The sequence below is a fragment of the Pezoporus wallicus genome, unplaced genomic scaffold, assembly GCF_028554395.1.
Source record: "Pezoporus wallicus isolate ANWC-B61680 ecotype Strahan unplaced genomic scaffold, APGP_CSIRO_Pwel_v1 contig_6999, whole genome shotgun sequence".
Classification (NCBI taxonomy): Eukaryota; Metazoa; Chordata; class Aves; order Psittaciformes; family Psittacidae; genus Pezoporus; species Pezoporus wallicus.
The window spans coordinates 2,480,933-2,493,261 of NW_026640180.1; the positions used below are offsets into that span (position 1 = coordinate 2,480,933).

General features: G+C 40.0%; 2 protein-coding genes across 5 annotated transcripts in view; both read left to right on the forward strand.

Moving 5' to 3' along the window:
• The window catches only part of GRID2 (glutamate ionotropic receptor delta type subunit 2), a 914,338-nt gene that overhangs the window by 900,512 nt on the left and 1,497 nt on the right, over positions 1–12,329 (forward strand). The window lies entirely within an intron of this gene.
• The window catches only part of LOC130603889 (melanopsin-like), a 67,735-nt gene that overhangs the window by 5,279 nt on the left and 50,127 nt on the right, over positions 1–12,329 (forward strand). For 2 of the 4 annotated variants that reach the window (XM_057417994.1, XM_057417998.1), the window contains exons 2-3: positions 6,781–6,936; positions 10,683–10,762. The gene's annotated coding sequence lies outside the window, so the exon portion shown is untranslated. Of the gene's footprint in view, positions 1–6,780; positions 6,937–10,566; positions 10,763–12,329 lie in introns of those variants that run through there. The other 2 variants (XM_057417995.1, XM_057417996.1) reach the window with 2 other exon arrangements.

Genomic DNA, 12,329 nt, shown 5'->3' on the forward strand with positions numbered 1-12,329 from the left:
CACACACACAAAGCAAATGCATCATTCCCTCAGATAACAGCAAGCTTTGTGACTTTTTGGACTAAGTACGGCAAATTCGGTACTAGTGTTTTTCAGCTTCTGTTTAAGGGAAAGAAATACTTTTTAAAAAAATGTTTTAAAAAGAAGATAATAATAATAAAAAAAGAGATACTGAGGAGCTGATTCAGATGATGGGTGTTTTGGGGATGTTTTCAAATGTAAAAAGGGTGGAGCAAGCCAAGAAATGTCTGTAGTGTGAGACTATTTCTAACTAATGTGAAACCTTACAGTATCTGATTTAATTATAGAGCAATGCCTTAAATAACTGCAACCTCATTAAAACAGAGGAATCAGAAATGAAAACAACCAAAAAAAGAAAATATCACTTCCAAGTCTTTGTCATACAGAACAAAATGATTTACGGTGTTTTTTTTTTTTTTTCTGTTATCAGTAAAGGAAAGGAAAGAGGATTTAAGCAAACTCTGTCCATGAGTAATGCACATTATTAGTTAGAACTCTGTGATGTTAGCGATTCCTATCTATCATAGACGTTGTGCTTTTTCTTTTTAAAATTCGTTTGTACTTCGACTTTAAGAAAGTCCATTCAATGTTGCTGTGATTTGCTTCCTCCTCTATGCGCAACCAGAACACGGCAGTATTGGAGCAAAGCTTTCTGGTGAGATAGGTCAGATGTGTACCCCAAAAATGTGCTTTGTGGCCTCATTCACTTTGTATAAATAAACAGTTGCAGGCATTCTTTGGGAGTGCAGAGAGCAGCTTTACCCAAAGGAGTCTTCCCTGGAATGAGGAGGTGCCAGATCCCTGTAGCTCACACCATTAATCACTTGCTGCAGGTCAACTCATTTCCATGCAGTTCATGTTTTACCCTGATGTCAATAGCTGAGTTTTCAACCAGCAACCTCTACAGCTAAGATAAAGTTTACAAAAATCTCTGAAGCGTCTTCTAATTGGGACTGGTGTAATCTGAGTTGTGAGCCAGATTACTGGGGTTTACCTTAACAGTGGCACTTCCTTGCATTTGGACTTGCCTTGGCTGCAGAATTATGCTTTAACATTCCTTTTCTTCAGTATGTCATTGCAGTGGCAGTTTTTGAGTATATCCAAAAAGGGAAGTTTCAAGTGTTTAACTAAAATTATATTTCACCAGTTTTTAATTGTTGACTGTACAGAAAGCATCCTCTATGGGGTATGACAGTTCCTTCAGGTGCATACAAACTTGAGAATTTTTTCTGATTTCATTAGCAGAAAACTGAAGCAATATTTATGATTCTCAAAAACTTTGCTCTTGGAGACAAGTAAATGGAATATGAAACAAACTTATTTTACAAATACCAAGATTTTGAGCCACTAAGAAGTTTAATTTATTTTAAGTTGGAGTAGAATGTGGAATATACTGTGGGATCCGGTTCTCAAGCTTCTAGAACAGACAGCAGTTTACTCCTACCTTGGCAAGGTCACCATGCACAGTAAAGCATCAGTAAGAACATTGGTAATCTAGCTTTTACTTTTGATGTGAGGTGGCTAATGAATTGAAACTTGTACCTTCACTCCAAGAGCTCCCTTTCTAGTATGAAGCACGTATGAAGCACAAGCATTTCTTTGTGCTACAATTACACCTCAAATGTCTGGCAAGGCAGCAAAAAGCCCCTTTTCCCTTTGCCTGTAGGAAACCTTTAATGTGAATCAGGCAAAAGAGCAAAAGGGCATTTCAACCTATGGCAGGACTGCCTTGGGAATAAATTTTTAACTTCCTATTTTGAATGTGTTAGTCCCTGCCCAGTGGAAGCCATGCTCAGGCCATGTATTGTGGGCAGGTGCTATTCCCTCCCCTTGCCACTGCTCTGAGCACCTGAGGGTCTGGCAGCGAGTATAGTCATACAAACAGTGGGATTTAGGGAGGCTGTGCTCATAGCACCTATTACCCAAGAGCATAGCTCTTTACAAGATCAGGAGGTAGGTTTCTTCTCCTAAAGAAAAAGTAATTCTTCCTTTCTGCCCGTTTCCGCTCAATGCGCACGTACACAATAAAATCCTGCACTTCCCAAAATGGGGAGTGATTCATGCCTGCAAGTTTAAAATAATGAAGTTAGTAATGCGCTGAACTGATTTAACCTTAGCTCACTCGTTGATGGTTAATCTCTCAATTTCTGTTGCCCTTTCAGCCTGCAACAGCTGTTGATGGCATGAAAAATTGGCTGAACTGCAGACAAGCTGGGGCTGTGTATGTTTGTTGTATGAAGCTCTTGGAGAGAAGCAGAAGACACCTTAGTAAAACTTCTGGAAGCTTTAGGGCTGTGAGAACAAACCAGTCAACATCATAATGCATTAAATAAAGCTTCTATGAAACCTGGGTGGGGAGAAATCCATTCAGGTCACAGGTCTTCCCCTTGGACGGCAGCAGAGTCATCTTCATGGGAGGATCTTCGGTTAAACACCCGCAACTCAGTTTGCATTTTGACAGTTTGCCTCTTGGTCATGGATCAACATCTACTTTTCTTGCAGCTGCCCAAGCCCATGGACAGCTCTGTTGCATGGTGTGTCTAGAGGTTGCGTGGACTCACCAGGTCAGTGAAAGGATGTTTTCTGTGCATTGTATACAGGGACACAAAGACATTAACTAAATGGCACGTTTTCTATCTTGGTCAGAATGGAGGCTCTCTTAGTTTGAAAGCCCTGGATAAATGCAGAGGAAGTCGCATGGATTAAAATTAAATCCAAGATTTAGTTCAGCAGATGTCCCTTTCAGAGCGTTCACAGGCTATTACGGGATCAGTACGGTACAGGGCAGATCTCTTGCCCTGTGATTCCCTAAGCATTGTGGGATCATTCTGGCTGTTGACTCACAGCCAGCCCTTCCCCGCCTCTTCTTTCCCAGCTCCTGCACTAACCCTGCACTCCAGTTAATAGTTAAGCAGAAGTTTTGAAATGAGACACAGCATCTCATGCTTTTGAACTTGCTTTGTTATAAGCCCCTTAGGTGAGCGAGCTTGCTTACTGTGTGTGCCAGTAGAAACATCTGTAGCGGAAGTGTTTCCTGATGGCTTGCTTTGGGAAGACTGGGGTCCAGCTCCACCTGAGCTGAAATGGGAGTAAGTACATGACTGTCCTGCAGGCTTTCCCCTACTGGGAGGGAAATCCCAACCAGGCTTTTACAGTGAACCAACTTCCGCACTGCACATCACCATCTTATCGAGGCTGGTAACCTGTCATTAGTGCTTCTACTTGTGTGTCCTGGAGAATAAACCTACTCAAGCCGAAAGTTTCACATAAATTTAGGTACAGCTGTCATGTTCACTTCCTTAGTAATTTTCTCACCCTATCCCTGACTTCTGTTTTTTTATTTTTTATTTTTATTACAATATTACAGTGCTATTACAGATTTGACAAAATAAATATTTAGTATAAGATATAGGAAGTGAATAACAGCTGTCATAATTTTTAAGCCCCTTAAAATGAGGGATATTAGGCCTGTATTTAGAAACCTGCAAATGCAGCAAAGGTGCTTGATCTTTTACGTTTATAAAAGAGGTGGTGAATGCTCCATCCCTGGCAGTGTTCAAGGCCAGGTTGGACAGAGCCTTGGGTGACATGGTCTGAGGTGAAGCATCTCTGCACATGGCAGAGGGGTTGGAATTAGAAGATCCTAAGGTACTTTCCAACCCAAACCATTCTATGATTCTATGTAATAAATCTCAGCAGTTTGCCTTCTCTTTTGGAAAGCAGTAAATTCAGACAAAGAAACCAGCTTCAGACAGCCCTAATGTTTGGCAATTGCAACTTAAGTTTACAAACAGTTTTGCTCAAAGAAATGCTGGGAGGTATTGAAAGGCTTTTTTTTTTTTTTTTTTAAGTTGACATGTTAAAAATTTTTATTGTGAGTCAGTGCTCTTGGTGCTTTTCTCGAATTTGAAATCTAACCATAAAAAAGTGAGTGTGCTTTAATAACACCATCTGTGGGAATATAACCGTGTTCTAACATTTGCAGTTTGCTTTGTTTACTATATTCTGTATTCAGAAGGGTCACAAATACATTTGAAAGAAATTATCCATTCTTAGTCACAGGTCCTTCCAGTGTTACTATAGCTCTAGTAAAAGGCAACGTTTAATGACCAATGAGATTATTAAATAAGCAATAATGAGATTTGATTTTGAAGCAGAGAAGCTTAGAGAAGTAATCAACTACAGAGAAGCCTGCAGTTTTGGGGTTTTGAATTTAGATAATAACTTCTTTTGCTTCTGCTCCTGGCAGCAGGGAGCTTTTGTGCATAGAAGAGTGGAAAGCATCAGTTGAAAGATTCATCTTCAATTTGCTACTTGGGGAGCATAAGCAGTGAAAAGCAGACTGTTAGACACAGTTCTTCATGTTCAGAAGTGGTCTCTTGGCTTTATTCATAAGAAGTAGGGAAGTTCATGGGTGCTAGTGGTTGTGTATGAAAGACCCTGATGCAAAACTTGTTGAAGCTCGCTAAGGACTTGTGCTAACTTCAGCAGGCTCTTGTCTTAGCTGCTGGTTTTGCATTTGAGAATCTGGACAAGGCCATAATGGCTCACTTAGATGAAGCACTTGGAATTACTTTTTCCAGTGCCATTGCTTCAGCATTTCATGCAAGTAATGCTTGGTCCTGAGTTAGCTAGCAGACTGTTTACTTTCTTTATCTTAGCCCTCTTACTTACGAGAAACTGGCCAAGGTAATGAAAACTTTGTTACCCTATAAAATGTATTATCCTAAAGCTTCTCTGCCTTTGCAGAGGAGCAATGACATAAGGAGTTACATGCATACAGGATATTTAAGCACAAATTCTTGATGAATTGCCAGAGAATCCATCTATTCAGAAGATGCAGTTCACCGTAGACACAGAGTAGAGGTCCTTGGTGTGTCAGCTGACAGCTAACCCATGCTCTTTTGTGGTCTTTGTTTTCCCTTACATCTTGCAGAAATTCCTTCATGAAACATTAAAAACCACATAGCCAAGTCAAGGCCAGTCAGCTGCTTTTCTTATTTCAATTAATGTTTTGTTATCGGTCTACCAAAGTGAAGTAAGAGTTAATAATCTGTGTACAAGTGAGATTTGTTCCTCATTTCATGCATGTGATCGAAGTGTTGCCTGTTCATGTTTGAATAGTTAAATCACAAGGTTTGTCCCCTTGTGGGCCCTTGCAATTGTATCACATTGCAGGAGCAACTACGTAAAGCAATCAGATGTGCTTTATGAGTCTGAGAATAATCTGTGATTCACAGAAGTAGGCCAATGCAATTAGTGAAATGTTAAGCCTTGTAATGGAATGTAACATGTGCTTGTCTGCCTGATTCCATCTGCATCAGTTTCAGCCTGGATAACATTTCACAAATATGTTACTTAAAAAGCAAATATCAAAAGCTTTCAAAGAGAAGCCTTCTTAAAAACATTAGGCTGCTTCATCTCATGAATGAGTATCAGATTGTCTTGCTAGGAAGCCCCCAGGAGTCCTGAGCAGGCGAAGCACCTGGGCAAGGAGGGCACACTCCCCGTTAATACATATGCACTGAAAGGCTGAAAGGGGAGAAATCCTTCACTTCAACCTTTTGCTATGTGAGTTTCCCCAAAAAAATCATCTCCAATGCCATCCTCTGTGATTCAACAAAATGAATCTTTCTGTATCACAATCAATTTCAAGGAAACTAACATGGATTAGGAATAGGGTTTGAAAAATGTGTGGGATTTTTTGGTTTTGGGTTGGGTTTTTTTTTGGTTGGTTTATTGGTTGTTTTCTAAATTTTCCAGGTTATTACTGTAGAAGACCTCTTTCTTTGCATTGTCTTTTGGGTCAATACGGTGTTCAGACCCGTGGGTATATCTTTCAGGGTACTTTCTTCCAGTTGCTTGAAGCTCTGGGTGCAAAACTACAGGTAACCCTGCGTGGTAGGCAGCTGTGTTCCTGATTTGCCCATAGAAGGGGAAGAAACACAAAGCTAAGTGCATGGACTTGGATGCCATTTCTAAATCTAGCCATAAATATTATAGTGCTTTATCTCTGTCTTCTGCTTGTCTGCAGTTGTTGAGGCCCAGAGGTTTTAGATGTATTAAGGCCATGTCTTTTGTTTAGTGACTTAAAGCAGAATGGAAAGGGAGCTAGCATTCGTTTGACGTTAGACAGGTGTAAACTCCAAAGCTAAACAAAAATTAACAAATACCAGGCGTGATTAGAATAAGTATCAGTCTAGAATGGGGAAAGCTCTGCAGGGAGAGCAACAGGGGTTGCCTTTAGCTTCAGACACTCCTCTCTCAGCTCCAGAGAATAGAGGGATGTCTGCCCTTTCCCTTTTTCTTAGGTGCCAGAGAGACTAAAATAGCCTTGTCAGCATGGTGCATGGGAAGATGCTTGGTAAAAATGCCATTTCCACCAGAAGCTGTCCTCTATGTTCCTACTCTGATAACCAGATGTAGAGGTAATCATGAAAAATACAATTATGAAAGCGCAGATTGAAACACTCTCTTTACACTTCTTCTGTAGAGGCAAAATGGAAGAAACACTATATTTTCTGGTAACATGCTCATTTTAGCTTTGGGGAGATATTGGGTGCTGTTATTAAATGCCTTGGATACATTTGGGTAGAAAACATGAGTCCATCACCAGCAAACAGCCAGAGATATTTGCTCATAATGGTACCGTTCCCAAAGTGACGGAGATGACACGGATCAAAGTGACTTTTCTGGAGGAAGTAACTTTTGGGTAAAATGATCTTACATGAAACCAATTCAATAGCTGTTTTCTGTCAGTGCAAAAGTATTCATCAACTTCAGTGATTTGAGCTTCAATTCCTATGAAGACCAGAGCTTGCCTTGTTGGGATTCCTGGATTTGTCATGCTTTCTCCTCAGCATAACTGAAAGTGATGTGAAATGCCTCCAGCTCTCCACAGATGATCTTTGCCAGGTCAGTATCAGTACTTTTATTGCCTCACCAAAGTCAGAATATGTTCCACCTGTTTCCTTTGCATAAGTCTGAAATTATCAAGATTCCTGTCTGGTGAGTTGTTACCAAGAGGTTTCTGGTTTTGAATGCTTGGTCCTCCATCAATCATGATACTGTGAAAATGTTTATTTCTGCCCACCCTCCTCCTCCCAGTTTTCTTTTCAGGAGATGCAGATAGCATAGCAGACTCTGAAAAACAGTAAGACTTTCAAATGGCCAATGTCCTTTAGTTATTTGTTCCTCTCCTTTTTTGCATAAACTGTGTGCTTTTAAGGAGTGAAAATCAGAAGCGAGCCTCCTGTTTCTGACAGATGCTGCCGTATAACTGACTTCACACATCCAGCAAATACTGTGAGGACTGTAAAGCGGATGCATATACTTTGCTCTTAAATTTTTAGCACAGAAAGTGTTAGTGAAAAACTGCAGTGGTATTCACACAGCAGCTTGATCTTTGTGTTCCGGTGCATGTAATGGAGTGTTACTATTGCACTACTTACAGGGTTAGACAAGTACAATTGGCACTTCACCAGAAAACTGTCTGGGCTTGGGTGCAAGTTGTGTTTGAAAATCCTTTGGTAACAGGAAAAATGAAAGTTAAAAGTGCACCATGTGAAAAGAACGAGTTCTGCAATGTTGTAGACATTGGTGGTTTTGTCATTGTCTACTGTGGGAAGGAAAAATACTGGGACATCGATGTAAAACATCTGATTTACTCCTACATAGTTTGGACCATTCCATCTATTCTCATAAAATAATAGGAAAACATAAATTTCTTGAACTACAGCTATTTTGATCTCTTATCCAAAATATTTGCTGTAATCCTGAGGCTTTTGCAACATCATCTTTATCTGTGTATGTTTCTTAGCAAAAACAGATTTTTCCAAGAGCATTAAGTACCTAAGTGGTTCTTTTCTCCATGGTAGTTATTTTTTGCTTAGTTTTGTTTTTTACTGTTTTGATAACTAAGATAATCTCTAACCTACAAATTCTTGTGGAATTCTAACCTATTTAGAAGTGTCTTACTGCATGGCACATGGATTGACATATTATGGTATTTTATTATAAGCATTAAAATCATGGATATACTGCTACCCGTTAGTGACAGAGGCTCCTCCAAGCCCTATATGTGTTAAATAATCAGGGCACTTCTGCAGAGGACTGAAATTGAGACAGGATAATGTATCTGTCTGTTTCCTCTTTTAGTGTTTAGCTTTTCTGGAAGTCTGTGGTGAAACCACTCACCCGTTCAGACAATGTGCCCTTTTGTTCCCACTGATTCAGACAGTGGCAGGAAGAAGGGAAGGAAAGCAGGTTGCAACATGGGCTTAGAGGAGCTGACTGTGTTGTTAGGGTGGGGTTGAATATCAGATGTACACCAGACTGGATGCAGTCCCAAAGGTAAAGCAGGGGTATTTGTCCAGCCCTGTTAGACTGTTTGTCAGGCAGTTTGCCTGCAAACAGCTTTCTCACCTCTTTATCAATCTCTTGACCTGTTTCAATGAGCAATTAGGGAGCTTTTGCTTATGCAGGTGGTGTCCTGAGTTCGTTAGAAGTCATGCAAGTCATCCTTGTCTCATTTTGATTTCAGTCTCCCTGTCGAGATTCTTCTTTCTCCTCAGGCATCAAATACCAGTTGCTCAGACATGGCATGAGATCCCTTCTTGGGGTGGCAGTTGGAGCTGGAGAAACTGTCTACACTAACAGCCAAGTGGGAGATATTTGAGAGCTCACAGGCTGAGTGTCGTGTCCTGCACAGATCCTTGCAAGAAAGCTTGCGGCCTTGGTGCATGCCTGAAAGTGAGAGAAAGACACAGCACTTAGTTGGGTACTGCTATCTCTTCTCAGATATAATTTTCTCCCTCTCTTTTACCGATTGCAGCATTCCCAGATATGAGATGATACTGTATCATTTCCTTTGGTGCTGAGTGTGAAAAGCAGAGTCTCCTTTAAGTGGTGAACATTATCTGCTTCTCACTGAAGAACACACAATCCTGACAAATGGATTTCCTGTCTTCAGGCAATAGAAAAACATTGAAGAATAAGTTCACCATGCTGCACACAACTCTTCTTCCATACTCAGGACCCTACTGAGTACTTTCTGCTTTGAAATTTCCACTTTTGTTAAGCTGGTAAACTCACTAAGTTCCTTTTAATTGGAGCCAGATTCTGCTACTATACAGTTTTTCAGTAGTACATGTCTGTTTTCCTCTAAAGAATCAGCAAAATCTTTTTTTTTTACCACAGTATTGAAAGAAATGGAAGTAGCTCTGTATTCTTCATAGCTAATAAAATAATTTGCGAACTTTTGAAAGCTGTTGAGTTCAAGTAACTGAAATTAAAGTTGTACATTTAAGGAAGGCTATATATAAAAGACAAAGAGTGTTACCTGCTAACCCTTTGCAGTGCTGATTTCTTACCATTGTAAGAGTAATTCTGGCCAGAAAGGTGAGAAGAGTCCATAGATGATAAAATCCAAGTAGGGAGGTAAGGATCTGTTTTCTGAGTTGTCTGTGGAGATTTCTCTCCCTAGTGGAAGCTGAAGGAAGGGTGACATTTGTCTTTCCAACCTGAGATGGATCAGGGAATTCAGGACACTGCATGAGACACAGAACAGTGCTCTGGAATGAAAGTACAGTAAGTTTCTCAAGGAGTAGCTATATGTGCATGTTAGTGTTTGAAAAAAGAGAATTTTGTCACCTGTAGAAGCACAATTGTTGATTTAGTTACTCAGTGGTGCAGGAATGTATTTGCATTCTTCGGGGGGGTGGGGGGTGTGTGTGTGTAAAAATTGCTGTCATGCATCCTTCAGTTTATCATAGTTTACACTTTCTCACAGGTTTATTTTATGTAGGTCCTTGTACTCCTAAGCAAAGAACTGAACCAAAAGCAATCATAGGCAATGCAAGGATTATTTATCTCTTTTAGCACAATGAGTTGCTGGAAAGAGGATTTGCCCTTTGTATGACTTTGGTTGCAAACACTTTAGGGGACCACTAATGCTGCAGATGATGAGTTTGTTCCATTGCTGAAGCTGTCTTTGACCTCATTTCCTCATGTTACCCACCAACTAGAGGCAAATCAATAGGAACTATTTGCAGTTACTTGTAGCCCAATAAAAAACACAGATAATGCAAAAATTGATGTTATATGTACAAGAACATAGTAATGATTTTTTTTCTGTGTGTGTATTGTTGCTGCAGATTATGGTGTTAATGTTAGAGTTTGAGTTGGAAGGGACCTCTTGAGAAGTCCAAGTCCAGCCCCCCTGCTCAAGCAGGGTAGCTAGAGCCAGTTGCTCAGGACCAGTTGGCTTTTACTATCTCCACAACCTCTCTGAGCAGCCTGTTCTTGTTTTTTACTCCCTTTGCAGTAAAACAAAAAGTGTATTCTTGTGCTCAGATGGAATTTCATGTGCTTTAATAATATATCCATTGCCTTTTGTCCTGTCCGTGGGCACTACTCAGCAGAGTCTGGCTCCCTTATCTTTACCCCCCTGCCCTTGGGTGTTTATATACATTGATACATTTATATACAGCAAAGAACTTTATTCTGGAAAGAATAAGAATATTTCTATACAGCAAAGAACTTGTACATTTAGACTTGGCAGTCCTGGGGTAACAGTTGGACTTGAGGATCTTAAAGGTCTTTTCCAACCTACTTGATTCTATGATTTCATGACAAGATCCCTGGAACCTTCCCTTCTCCAGGCTGAATTTCCCCAGCTCTCTCTACCTCTCCATGCACAGAAGATGCTCTAGTTCCTAAGTAAGTGACTGGCCTCACTTCAGTAAGTCCAAATCTTTTTTCTGCTGGGGTGCTTGGAAATGTGTCTGGAGCTGGTGAAGGTACACTCACAAGCAGTGAGAACATAAAACTGTGGATTTGTGCTATCCTCTGGGAAAAATTTTGCTACCAAATTATGAAAATTCAGTACTTATTCCAGGAAGGTGTTGCACAATCTCAGTATCTGTAGCACTTGATGTGAACTCTTATCACTAAGCAAAAGACTTTCAAATTGTACACAGCAGAAACTTGAAAACAACCTAGCCTCTTCATGATTTAGTCTTAAAACCACTTATTCCTTAGCAGCATCCTTGCAGTGGCCAAATGGTAATGTTAATTTTTAACAAACTAAGTAAAGAAGTCTGGTCACAGATGTGAAAGCCACTGATGTTATGATCTCTCGCTATTGTTCTCCTCTTCCGCACTGGGAAACAGTCATGAAAGTGGTCTCTTTTCTGAATTTGAAATCAGTGACTATCCTTGCGGTCGCAGGATGGGAGGGTTATTTAGCAAGTCCTGAATCACTCTTTGTTTCTGAAATAGTGAAGGCAGAAGCCTGGAAGCAAAGTTCCATGTTCTTATGGATGACATAAACACAGAATTTAATTCTCAGTTTATGAGTACTGCTTACAATCACCGTGACTTATAGAAGTTTATGAAAGTGCTGTTGTAAGTAGATTTGCCAGAAGAAATATTTTACCTAATTCTTAGAGACGGGTATCCTTCAGGCAAAGAGAGCAGACTGCTGAATAAGTAATCCAGCTGTATTTGACCTCTGTGCCTCAGAAAATTACTGGAAATTGATATTTCAATAAAAATATCTCCTAGTACCACATAGTTAAAGTCATAAAGTCAATAGAAACTATCAATAATTTTGTGAGGCCATGTGTTTATTTGTACTATGTAGATCCTCATTCCAGAAGAGTCATAGATTACATCCTCCAGAAGATTACGACTTATCAAATTGGCATATCTAATCTTGGTTTTCAGAGTGAGACGTGTTCCTTTGGATCCTATTTTCCAATGCTTTCCAGCTTTTAGTACACTTTTATCATGGAAATTTTGCTGCCCTCCCACTCTGGGAGCCCATGTGGTAAGTAGGGATCTACTCAATGTGCCCAACATGTCAGCCCATTGGAGAATTGGATCAGAGGCTGTATGTGAGCTGCTGGAACATGTCCTTTGAAGGCAGGTTCCCTAGCAGCAGTCAAGCATTGCAGTGTGCTTGTTGCATTCACAGGGGCATATCTGCCACAAGTCATGTTCCCTGTCATGTGACCTCAACTTATGAAAACCCTGTTAAACTATAAAACTTGACAGAGTAAACTATAAATAAACTATATATAATTTGGAAACTTGTGCTTTGGTGAATGATCCAGTTTTCTGTAAACATCCACTCAAATTTTCAAGTTGCTTGGAAAATGAAGTAATTATTGCAAAGCAACAAAAAGCCTCATTGTGGCTTAAATTTTTCACAAGTCCAGCATGTTATAATTGTGTTCCATGCTTAGTTTCAGTTTCTAAAATATTTCACTACACTAAAGGTGTTTCAGCTTTCAGTTCTAAGGAGG